The sequence below is a fragment of the Bos grunniens genome, chromosome 26 (genome assembly GCF_055505025.1).
Source record: "Bos grunniens cultivar Pamir isolate PY7600 chromosome 26, Bosgru_T2T1.0, whole genome shotgun sequence".
Lineage (NCBI taxonomy): Eukaryota > Metazoa > Chordata > Mammalia > Artiodactyla > Bovidae > Bos > Bos grunniens.
In genome coordinates this window covers 5,993,714-6,006,633 of record NC_141190.1, presented here as the reverse complement: position 1 = coordinate 6,006,633, position 12,920 = coordinate 5,993,714, and positions in this window count along the sequence as shown.

The window sequence follows — 12,920 nt, the reverse complement described above, 5'->3', positions numbered from 1 at the left end:
AATCCCAGCTTCTATCTTTTCACAAAGCTGTTCATCTTATTATAAATCTAAATTCAATAGGTGTTCAACTGTGGGACCCAAGATGAATCAGTGCTGTGTATATTAATTTAAGTTACAGTGGGAGATTTAGCCTGTAGATTAACTTTGGTTACAAGGAAACTTTAAGGAAAAGAGACTTTTCACCTCTACAGCATACATTAGCACATTTTGGATGGTAACATGCCTTCGGAGGGGTTATATAACATGATATTTTATAATTTTTTTAAATACATGTGATTGACAATTCAAGGGTTTCCTATCCCTTACAGAGAAAATGTAAACATGCCACAGGCATGGCATATTAAAAAAAAAAAAAAAGAGTATGGACTTCATAGTCAGTTCCTCATGCATGTGTGTTTAGTTGCTAAATTGTGTCCAACTCTTGGGATCCCAAGGACTGTAGCCCATCAGGCTCCTCTGTCCATGTGACTTCCCAGTCAAGATCACTAGAGTGGGTTACCATTTCCTACTCCAGGGGATCTTCATGGATCAAGGATTGAACCCACGTCTCCTGCATTGCAGGCAGATTTTTCACCACTGAGCCACAAGGGAAGCCCCAATGAGGCATAGTTTCCTTCTTTTACTTCCTTTTGCTCTCTTTTGTACATATTCTTTCCTTAAGTTTTTTTTTTTTTTTTTTTTTTTTTTTAATGTTTACTTTACCTTTGGCTGTGCTGGGTCTTTGCTGATACGTGCAGGCTCTCTCCGGTTGCAGAGAGCAGGGACTGCTCTGCAGTTGCTGTGCATGGGCTTCTCGTTGCAGTGTCCTGCTGTGAAGCATGGGCTCCAGGGCTCACGAATTTCCATAGTTGTGGCCTGTGGGCTCAGTTGCCCTATGGCATGTGGGGTCTTCCTGGACGAGGATGGAATCCACGTATCCTACATCGCAAGGCAGATTATTAACCACTAGACCAACAGGGAAGCCCTGTATTTATTCTATGGAACCCACAATTTAGCAAGTATCTCTTGAGCATGTTCTGTTTGCCAGATTCTAGGTGAGGCATTTGTATTTCCATGCAACAGTTGAAGATCTATGAATGGTTAGATAATTACTCAGTCTCTCTTTCTTAAAAAAAAAAAAAAAAAAGAAGAATAGTTAATTAAGCCTGATATACCAAAATGCCATAGCCTGGGTGGTTTATAAATAACAGAAATGTATTTCTCAAAGTTCTGGAGCTGGAAAGTCCAAGGTCAAGATGCAGACACATTCGTTGCCTAGTGAGAGTCAAATATCTGATTCAGAGACTATTGCCTTTTCCTTGCTTCACATGACAGAAAAGATGAGGAATCTCTATGATGTCTCTTTTTATTTGGAGTATAGTTACCTTACACTGCTATGTCAGATTCTGCTGTACATCAAAGTGAATCAGTTATAAATATACATATATCCTCTCTTTTTTGAATTTCCTTCCCATTTACATCACCACAGAGAATTAAATAGAGTTCCGTGTGCTATACAGTAGGTTCTTATTAGTTGTATTTATTTAACACATAGAGAGCCTGGTGGGCTGCCATCTATGGGGTCGCACAGAGTCGGACACGGCTGAAGCGACAGCAGCAGCAGCAGCAGTGACGTGAGTCTGAGTGAACTCCAGGAGTTGGTGATGGACAGGGAGGCCTGGCGTGCTGCGATTCATGGGGTCCGCAAAGAGTCGGACACGACTGAGCGACTGAACTGAACTGAACTGAGTGTATATATGTCAATCCCAATCTCCCAATTCATCCCCCCATCCCCACTTTGCCACTCGGTACGCATATGTTTGTTCTCTACATTTGTGCCTCAATTTCTGCTTTATAAATAAAGTCATCTTTCCATTCTTTTAGATTCCATATATATGCGTTAATATATGATATTTTTCTCTTTCTGACTTCACTCTGTCTGATAGTCTCTAGGTTCACTTACATATCTGCAAATGACACAATTTTGTTCCTTTTTATGGCCTAGTAATATTTCGTTGTATTATAGGAACCACATCGTCTTTATTCATTCCTCCGTTGATGGACATTTAGGTTGCTTCAGGGTCACAAAGAGTCGGACACGACTGAGCAACTGAAACAACACAACACATAATGTCGTAAATAGTGCTGCAATGAACATTGCAGTGCGTGTACCTTCTTGAATTATGGTTTTCTCTGAGTGTATGCCCAGAATTGAGATCGTGGGGACATATGGTAGTTTGATTTTTTTGTTTGTTTTTTGAGAAACTTCATAGTGGCTTATCGATTTATTTCCCACCAACAGTATAAGAGTGTTCTTTTTCTCCACACCCTCTCTAGTGTGTTTGTAGATTTTATGATGATGGCTAATCTAACCTGTGTGAGCTGATACTTCACTGTAGTTTTGATTTTCATTTCTCTAATAATTAGTGATATTGTGCCTCTTTTCATGTGTTTGTTGGCCATCTGTATGTCTTTTTTGAAAAATGTCTATTTAGGTCTTCCACCCATTTTTTTTACTGAGTTTTTTCTTTTTTAATATTGAGCTGCATGAGCTCTTTGTATATTTTGGAGATTAATTCCTTGTTAGTTGCTTCATTTGTAACTATCTTCTCCCATTCTGAGGGTTGTCTTTTTGTCTTGTTTATGGTTTCCTTTGCTGCACAAGAGTTTTTATAATATCATATAAGAAACTAATCGCCAGTCCAGATTCGATGCAGGATACAGGATGCTTGGGGCTGGTGCACTGGGATGACCCAGAGGGATGGTATGGGGAGGGAGGTGGGAGAGGGGTTCGGGATGGGGAATACGTGTACACCCGTGGCAGATTCATGTTGATGTATGGCAAAATCAATAAAATATTGTAAAGTAATTAGCCTCCAATTAAAATAAATAAATTTAAATTAAAAATAATAATAATAATCAGGCCCAAATTGTTTATTTTTGTTTTTATTTTCATTACTCTAGGAGGTGGTCAAAAAACGCCTTGCTGCAGTTTATGTCAAAGAGTGTTCTGCCTATGTTTTGCTAAGAATTATATAGTGCCTGGACTTAGATTTAGGTCTTTAATCCAATTTGAGTGTATTTTTGTGTCTGTGCTGTGTGCCATTCCTTAGTTGCTCAGTTGTGTCCGACTCTTTGCAACCCCATGGACTGTAGCCTGCCAGCTTCCTCTGTCCATGGGGATTTTCCAGGCAAGAATACTGGAGTGGGTTGCCATGCCTTCCTCCAGGGGAATTTTCCTGACCCAGGAATTGAAATGGGGTCTCCAACATTGCAGGCGAATTCTTTACCAGCTGAGCTACCAGGAAGACCATATTTTTGTGTCTGGTGTTAGGGATTTATTCTGATTTCATTCTTTTACTTGCAACTGTCCATTTTCCAAGCACCTCTTACTGAAGAGACTGTCTTTTCTCCACTGTATATTCTTGTCTTCTTTGTCATAGATTAGGTGACCATATCTGGGATCTCTTTTATAAGGGATCTAATATGGCACCCCACTCCAGTACTCTTGCGTGGAAAATCCCATGGATGGAGGACCTGGTGGGCTGCAGTCCATGGGGTAGCTAAGAGTCGGACACGACTGAGGGACTTCACTTTCACTTTTCACTTTCATGCATTGGAGAAGGAAATGGCAACCCACTCCAGTGTTCATGCCTGGAGAATCCCAGGGACTGGGGAGCCTGGTGGGCTGCCATCTATGGGGTTGCACAGAGTCGGACACAACTGAAGTGACTTAGCAGCAGCAGCAGCAATCTCATTCATGGGGAATCCACCCTCATGATATAATCACCTCCCAAAAGCCCCACTGCTAATTAATATCCCATAGGGATTAGGGTTGCAACATATGAATTTGGTGAGGGGATACAAACATTCAATCTATAGCAGATAATATTATTAACTTCTTCAAATTTTTCAAAGAATAAGTGAAATTGTGTCTGTGTTGATATAACATGGTGGCCACTGAATAAATAGTGGCCATTACTCTTGTACCTTAAAAATTATAACTTTAAATCATTTTATTGTAGTATCTCCATTGTTCTTGGTTCCAGTAACGTTATCATTTTACTCAACTTTTTTTAGGTGTTGATGGAAAAAAAAAATGTACAACCAAAAAGTTGAGAATTATTTTTTATTCAGCAGACATACTGAGGACTTAAGCCCCAGATACAACCTCTCAGATATCTCTAAGGAACTGTCCCAAAGAGATAAGGGAAGAGAAAGGATACATAGGTGGCTTCCCTGGAGGCTTATTGGTAAGATAGTGAAAGTGTTAGTCACTCAGTCGTGCCCAACTCTTTGTGACCCCATGGATTGTAGTCCATCAGGCTCCTCTGTCCATGGATTTCTCCAGGCAAGGATATTGCAGTGGGTTGCCATTTCCTTCTCCAGGAGATCTTCCCAACACAGGAATCAGACCTGGGTCTCCTGAACCGTAGGCAGGTTCTTTATCATCTGAGTCAACAGGGAAGCCCAGTGGTAAAGAATCCACTTGCCAATTAAGGAGACACAGGAGACACAGGCTCAATCCCTGGCTCAGGAAGATCCCCTGGAGTGGGAAATGGCAACCCACTCCAGGGTTCTTGCCTGGAAAATTCCATGGACAGAGGAGCTGGCGGGCTACAGTCCATGGGGTCACAGAGTCAGACACGACTGAGTGACTACTGAGCATGCAAAAGATATATAGTATTTTTGCTGGGAAAAAAAAAAAACAAGAAAATAAAAAAGATATAACAAATAGTAGAACATGAAAAGATTACTGCTAAGTATTTGAAAAAGCCAGACATCTCAAGTTAATGAATTTAGTGCTAGTCTATTTATGAGAAGATGCAAGAGTCTGGGCTTATTGAAATTATTCTTTTGATATACACCATAACTATCTAGGGCCAGTATTCTATTTTCCTCCAAGTCCTTCAGTGTGCACATTCCTCAGGGTTAGGGACGGAACTGTAGTTGCTGATGGTTTTATGGCCACAATTTTTTTTATTTTTTAACTGAAATGACAGGTGACATTCTTTGTCTGCATAGGCATGATTCTTGAAAGTAATTTGGCTCTTGCTTTTCAAGTTTTAAAGTGCAAACCACCAGTTCCCTAAAGACTTTCTCTATTTTTTTGTTATAATGCCCTTTTTATAAAATTTAGTTATTGCTTCCTAGTCCTAATAGCTCTCTGTGGCTTTTGATATCCATCCATTAACTCAGTCCTTAAATATTCATTCAGTGTATGCTTATTGACAATTTTTAAGCCTTGTCCTGGGAGTACAGAGGTGATTACATTATTGTGCATGGACTTCAGAGTGTGGCACTATTTATCACTCTCTGCTTCCTAGAACTTTTCTTCCTATGGATCTCATGAAAAGTTCTATTTCTTCCTGACTCAACTTCACCTTTCAGTACTTTTTTAAACAAACTTTTTTAAAACAACATATAATTCAGAGAAGTTGGAAATATCATTAACGTACAGTTATATGAAGATTCAAAGTAAACACGTCAACATACCCACAACCCAGAAAAAAATCCCAGAATGTTACAATTATCTCAAAATTTATCCTATTCGTACTCCCATTACTACCCCTCTTGTTCCAAAAGGTAACCACTATTATGACTTTAACACTGGATTAATTTGCCTGTTTTTAAGTTTATGTCAGTGTGACTATGGGGTACTAATCTTTTGTAAATTCAAAAAAAAAAAAAAGGAGACAAGATTAATATGAATGTTTTCTCAGTTACCTGATGTAAACAAATAAAAAAAATGTGGAAGACTGTACATAAGAAAAGAGTTTGTTTGGCATCTGAGAATTGTAATTTGGGAGACAGAGATTCAGGTAGAACTGAGTGAGTGATGGGGAAGAAAAAGAGTCAGGAAGTTCTAAAGACAAAAGTTGTGAGGCTGTACTGTGACACAAGAAAGGGAATATTGTTCCTAAGGGATAGGCTGTCACCAGTTATTTAGAGTAAGGGTCCAATAAGTAGATAGGCAGTCATGAGTAGTTTTAAAGTAAGGGTTAGGCTAAGGGTCTGGTAAGTATCTTGAATTTCTGGAACGTGGGCAGATGTTATAGGTACCTACATTAAGGCAGTAAATGGTCAAAAATTCAGATTCTATCTAGGCCAAGATGTATATAAGTCACACTAGCTCAGTGGCCTCCCAGCTCCATTATAGGTAGCTCTCTTAGCAATACCAACTCCATTTTTATTGTCCTTTCACACTGAGATGAAACTCATTGTTTTTTTCTATCTTCTTACATTAATTCCACCCTTCAAGTTTATGAGTTAGTTATATTAGATAATCAAATTATCTTCTATTGAAATTCCATGGGAGACTTATTCTTTTAACTTTATTTGACTTTTTGTATACAATCTATGTTTCTTTTATGTAAAAATAGGAATAAAACCTTGGAGACATGTGTTTCTTAAGAAGAGTTGAGCAAGTCAGAAAAAAAGAAGTATTGTTTACACATATATATGGAATCTAGAAAAATGGTACAGATGAACCTATTTGCAAGGTAGGAATAGAGACACAGATGTAGTGAATGGACTTGTGGACATAGCTGGGGAAGGAGATGGTGGGACGAATTGAGAAAGCAGCATTGACATATACACACTCAGTTCAGTTCAGTCGCTCAGTCGTGTCCGACTCTTTGCAACCCCTTGAACTGCAGCACGCCAGGCTTCCCTGTCCATCACCAACTCCCAGGGTCCACCCAAACCCATTGAGTCGGTGATGCTACCATGTGTAAAATAGATAGCTAGTGGGAAGTTGCTATATAACATAGGGAGCCCAGCCTGGTGCTCTGTGATGTCCTAGAAGGGTGGGATGGGGGGTAGGGGTGGGAGAGAGGCTTAAAAAGGAGGGTGTGTATATATATATATATATATACACACACACACACACATATATGGGTACATATATATGTATATTTATACATGTGTGTATATGTATACACATATATATATATCAGTTCAATTCAACCTCTCAGTCGTGTCCGACTCTTTGTGGCGCCGTGGACTGCAGGATGCCAGGCTTCCCTGTCCATCACCACTCCCAGAGTTTACTCAAACTCGTGTCCATTGAGTCGGTGATAGCATCCAACCATTTCATTCTCTGTCCTCCCCTTCTCCTCTTGTCTTCAATCTTTCCCAGCATCAGGGTCTTTTCACATGAGTCAGTTCTTCGCATCAGGTGGCCAAAGTATTGCAGTTTCAGCTTCAACATCAGTTCTTCCAATGAATACTCAGGACTGATTTCCCTTAGGATGGACTGGTTGGATCTCCTTGCAGTCCAAGGGACTCTCAAGAGTCTTATCCAACACCACAGTTCAAAAGCATCAATTCTTCAGCACTCAGCTTTCTTTATAGTCCAACTCTCACATTCATACATGACCACTGGAAAAATCATGGCCTTGACTAGATGGACCTTTGTTGGCAAAGTAATGTCTCTGCTTTTTACTAGTCTGTCTAGGTTGGACATAACTTTTCATCCAAGGAGTGAGCGTCTTTTAATTTCATGGCTGCAGTCACCATCTGCAGTTATTTTGGAGCCCCCCAAAATAAAGTCTGCCACTGTTTCCACTGTTTCCCCATTTATTTGCCATGAAGTGATGGGACCAGATTCCATGATATTAGTTTTCTGAATACTGAGCTTTAAGGCAACTTTTTCACTCTCCTCTTTCACTCTATATATGGCTGACTAGCATTATTTTACAGAGGAAACCAATGCAATATTGTAAAGTAATTATCCTCCAGTTAAAAAATAAAAAGAGGAATTGAGAATGGGCTCAAGAAATAACATTTTCCATCTTATTATATTAAGTGGGAAAAAGCTTAGTCTCAATAAATAAATTTACTTTTCTCATGTTAATATCAAAATTTAGGTAAACAAGCATTTATGTATATTTTAATAACAAGAAACACAGATACATTTTATTGACTATAATAAGTAATATATTTGTATTTCTGGGTAGGCTGCAGAAGCAGCTATGTTGACTTTAGTAATTTTGAGTAATTACAGAGTTGATTTCTAATGTCAGTTAAAAATTTCTAATGAATACGACATGTAATTTAAAAATTTTTCTATATATTGTCTTATTTATTGACTATATGTTTCTATGAAAGATTGAAGTTATATGCCAACTTCAAGCAATGAAATTTAACTTTTAAGAGTCTTTTTTACAATTTTATTTAAAATACATAAAGAGTTCTCTGAGTGAAAGTGGGAGCTGAGTCTCCCAGAGGTCAGCTGATTTACATCATCACATCATTTCATTCTGACCATTGACTTCCATTCATGACCTGCAAAGCAGTTTGTAAACAACTGCTTTGGATTACTAAAATGACAATAGCGATTTGGAAAGGAACCTGCACATTTTTAAAACTTCCTCTGAAACAACGTTTGTGTTGCTAAGATACAGAGCCCATTCACTTATAGCTGATTGGACTGTCAATGGATACCTGTCTCAACTGGAAGCAATCCATCTACAGGTAAATAAACAATAAATAAATGGTTTTTGATTTCATACATGAAGGGGGATTTAACACATGACGTTCATGTTGATAATGGGCTCTGTACCAGTAATGTCATTTAGTGTTAGTGCTGGTAAAATTACTGGACCATGTCCAAACAGAGGGTGCTAAGAGGATTTAAAGAGGTGTGAAATAAAAGCTCTGCCCTAAAATGAGAAAAAAGAAGAAACTAGTTGTGTGTAAAACAAAGTTACTTTTTTAATTTGATCAAAATGGTTCTGTATTTATCTCTGGATATGCCTGAAAAACTGGTATTCACCCTGGACCAAAACAAGAGCAAGAGTGGCTAAGAAGTGATTTTTTTTATTATTATAATATTTAACATTCAAAAATCTCCTAGAGGTACTCAAACTAGCTGTCCACATTACTTAGCAATGTATAGATTGATGGCTTTCCTTTCATTCAGCTGGCTATAAAACCTGAATTGAATATGTGACCCATGGGGTATTAAAGGTCCTGCTGAGAAACTTTTGCCTGCTCACTGAAAACAAAATTCCTTGCACATAACTTGGTGTTTCATGATTCAGAGACAAACTGCATCTTGTGTGACCAAAACCTTAGTAAGTCTCTCCTAGAAGGCCCTTTGACCACCAAACCCTTGATGTGTGCCTGTCTTTTCTTTGTCCTGCTTTGTCATATAATTTATCTTTATTAAAGTCTCACATGAATATGTTCCATAAAGTCTGCAAATCTTTTTAATTATCTGAACCTATGTATGCATTGGATGCCTCCTTGGATCACAATAGCTCCCTGGTTCTCAGGACAATTTCATTGCCTGTCCTTGTCCTCCATTTCCAAATAACAAACTCATACACAATATAATGTGAGTAGATTGCCATTGTTGAAGCCAAAAGCTTTACTAGAGCAAAAATCATAAAAAATGGTGCTATTGAACAGAGCCATAATATGAGTTGCTCAGTAGAGTTACAAAGACTGGACAGTTACAAATTTTGTTATTTACCCTTTGGATGATTTTAAGATCTACAGACAGTACCTGTAGGGGAAATGGAGCTGTGATCATGACATTGGAATCCAACTCAGTGTGAGTTCTTCTCAGGTAAAAGGATATTAAATCAGAGCTGAGGGGTAGACTGCCGAGTTTTTGACTATAAAGCTAGAGGCAGAAATAGTATTCATGCTTACCACAGTGCAGTCTTTTCTTTCTTTTAAATGAAACCTTGGCTTTGCTAATACTAAGCATGATACTAAAAATATCAGATCTTGTTATGTTTAAATTATCCCATTAAATGAAAGAATACTATTGTTTGTGTACAATCTTCCTGAATGATAATGAAGGTTTTAAGAAAAACCTTGAGGAAGCAAGAGTTAGTTCCACAGCTGTTAAGAGACCCCCCCTGCTGTTAAGTGATACCAGCAGAAGCAGATACAAGAGTTATGCTGTGCTTATGTGTCTGTCTTCTGCGATCATGTTTTATTAAAATATTTTGTATTTTTGACTGATTCAGGTAGATTCGTGGAATGTTTGTGAGTGACTAGAGAATGATTTAAAATTCACAAAATTGCTGCAACGGGACAAATGCTTCAGAAAGCATTATTTGAAAACCCTGTCTCATTAGATACCCTACCTCTTATCCTTCTAGCCCTTCTCTATGTCTGCCCTTATTTCCTGCTGCTGCTGCTGCTGCTAAGTCACTTCAGTCGTGTCGGACTCTGTGCGACCCCATAGCCGGCAGCCCACCAGGCTCCCCTGTCCCTGGGACTCTCCAGGCAAGAACACTGGAGTGGGTTGCCATTTCCTTCTCCAATGCATGAAAGTGAAACGTGAAAGTGAAGTCGCTCAGTCGTGTTCGACTCTTCTCGACCCCACGGACTGCAGCCTACCAGGCTCCTCCGTCCATGGGATTTTCCAGGCAAGAGTACTGGCGTGGGTCGCCATTGCCTTCTCCGCCCTTATTTCCTACACTGATCTTATTTAAACAGTGGAGGAAGAAAAGGAAACCAAAAGGAACAAGAAAATTGTTTTAATAAAGTACATATTTGTGTGCCAGTGTGTTTTGTTGTTGTTTTGAAATACCTTTCAGTCAGTTCAGTTCAGTCACTCAATCGTGTCCGACTCTTTGCGACCCCATGAACCACAGCACACCAGGCCTCCCTGTCCATCACCAACTTCCGGAGTCCTCCCAAACCCATGTCCATTGAGTCGGTGATGCCATCCAGCCATCTCATCCTCGGTCGTCCCCTTCTCCTCCTGCCCTCAATCTTTCCCAGCATCAGGGTCTTTACAAATGAGTCAGCTCTTCGTATCAGGTGGCCAAAGTATTGCAGTTTCAGCTTCAAAATCAGTCCTACCAATGAACACCCAGGACTGATCTCCTTTAGGATGGACTGGTTGGATCTCCTTGCAGTCCAAGGGACTCTCAAGATATGAATATGTTTATTCATCCGTTATTTCCTTGCCTGAAAAGGTTTCTAAATCTCCACAAGGAGACATATTTTGTTTTCTTTTCAGGCTAAATGTCCATAGATTGAGTTGTGATGTCTAAGGGCTAGTTTTGGCAGCCATCACCTACCGTTTTAGGATGGACCACAATGAACCTCTGAGTGCTCTCCACTGCCATTACTGAGATTCCCACAGGTATCTTGGCAGTCAGCCCCCTTGCCTCTCTCTGTCAGTGCACCAGGCTCCCTCTCCAGAGTTTTTGAGGACAAAATAAACCTCATCTATGGAATTTGTCCTTTTGTGAATGTCATCCAAATGTAGTCGGATGCTCTGTGACTTTTCTGTCAAACATTAGCTGATTTTATAAGCCAATTAATCATAATGCACTTGGGAAAGAAAAAAGCAAGTATCATGAGAGTTTTGTGCATCCTCCCAGGTAAAATGTATTTTCATATTTGCAACTTTAAGTGATGTTTTCAGGGTTTAGTTTCAATCCATTTTATTTTTTTATTTTTATTTTTTAATTTTATTTTATTTTTAAACTTTATATAATTGTATTAGTTTTGCCAAACATCAAAATGAATCCACCACAGGTATACATGTGTTCCCCATCCCAGTCCAGGTTCGATGCACGATACTGGATGCTTGGGGCTGGTGCACTGGGACGACCCAGAGGGATGGTATGGGGAGGGAGGAGGGTCTAGGTCAATCCATTTTATGATTATTATGATGAACTATTCAGGGCAGTAAGAAAGAAAATGATGTAGGAATAAAGGAGATTACCTTTAGGTAATTTCTTTACAAGTGCCTAGATTACTACTGTTTTATAAACTTTAACATTAGAAAAGATCTAAACCTCCATGAAAGATTTTTTAAAAATCCTTTTTTCCCTGCAGTTAGACAGGAGAGTATGCTGAAAATCAGGCCTGGAATGTAATACTTGGTGTGTCAGTCAAGAACCCTTGACTGTTCTTATCAAAAATCAGTTCCCATAAGTAGGCGGTGGAACCCTGAGGCCCGAGACATTTGGGAGGATGCAGCTGAGAACCTTGTACCTCTAACAAGGAGTCCCTAAAAAAAAAAAAAAAAAAATAGAAAAGATCTAGTTTATCTGTTTCCTAAATATTATAATTTTTTTTAAAAAAAGGATTGTATGAGTAATTTACCCAATGAATGAAGGTGATGAGAACTGAAAAAAAAAATGTGTTTAATAATAGGTCTCCATTGTTTCTGTTGAAAATCAGCTCTCATTCTTATGGTTTTTACTGCTTTTCTCCATAAATACTTTTAAGATACCATATTTGTCTTTGGATTTCAGCAATTTGACTCTGAAATGCCTAGGTTCAGTTTCTTTTTGAAATCATATTTAGATTCTATCGTGGTCCTTGAGTTAGTAAGTTGATATTTTTAATAAAATTTGAAAAAAAATTATGACAATTTTGTTTCAAAATTTCTTGGTTAATTCTTTTTTTCCTCACTTTCTGAACACTAAATTTATATATGTTAGACCATACGATACTTTTCACTTTAAAAAATCTTTGTTGTCTGTAGGTTTCAGCGTGAATATTTTCTATTGTCATGCCTTAAAGTGGACTAATCGTTGTGTTCAGTATAATTTGTTCTTTAGATTATCACATAAGTTTTTATATCATGATTGTATTTTTCAGTCTAGTTTTACCATTTCCATTTGTTATTCTGAGTTTTCCTTTACTTCCTAATGCTTCATGTATATTCATTTGTCATATCTATCTTTCCCTACATGTTCTTAAACATTTTTTAAAGTTATTATATAGTTAATTTCTGCTAACTTCAAAAAGTTTCTGCTTTTTTATTCTTTTATCTCAATTATGGTTCACGTTCATGCTCATTTAAATGTATAGTTATATTTATTGTGTATATTGAACCTTGTAGATGATAAACTCCATAATCTGTTATTTTTAGGAAACACATTGAGTTTTTTAGTAGTAGGCAGTGAAATTATTGTAGGACAACTACAAAGCTAGACACTTTGTTTCTGGCT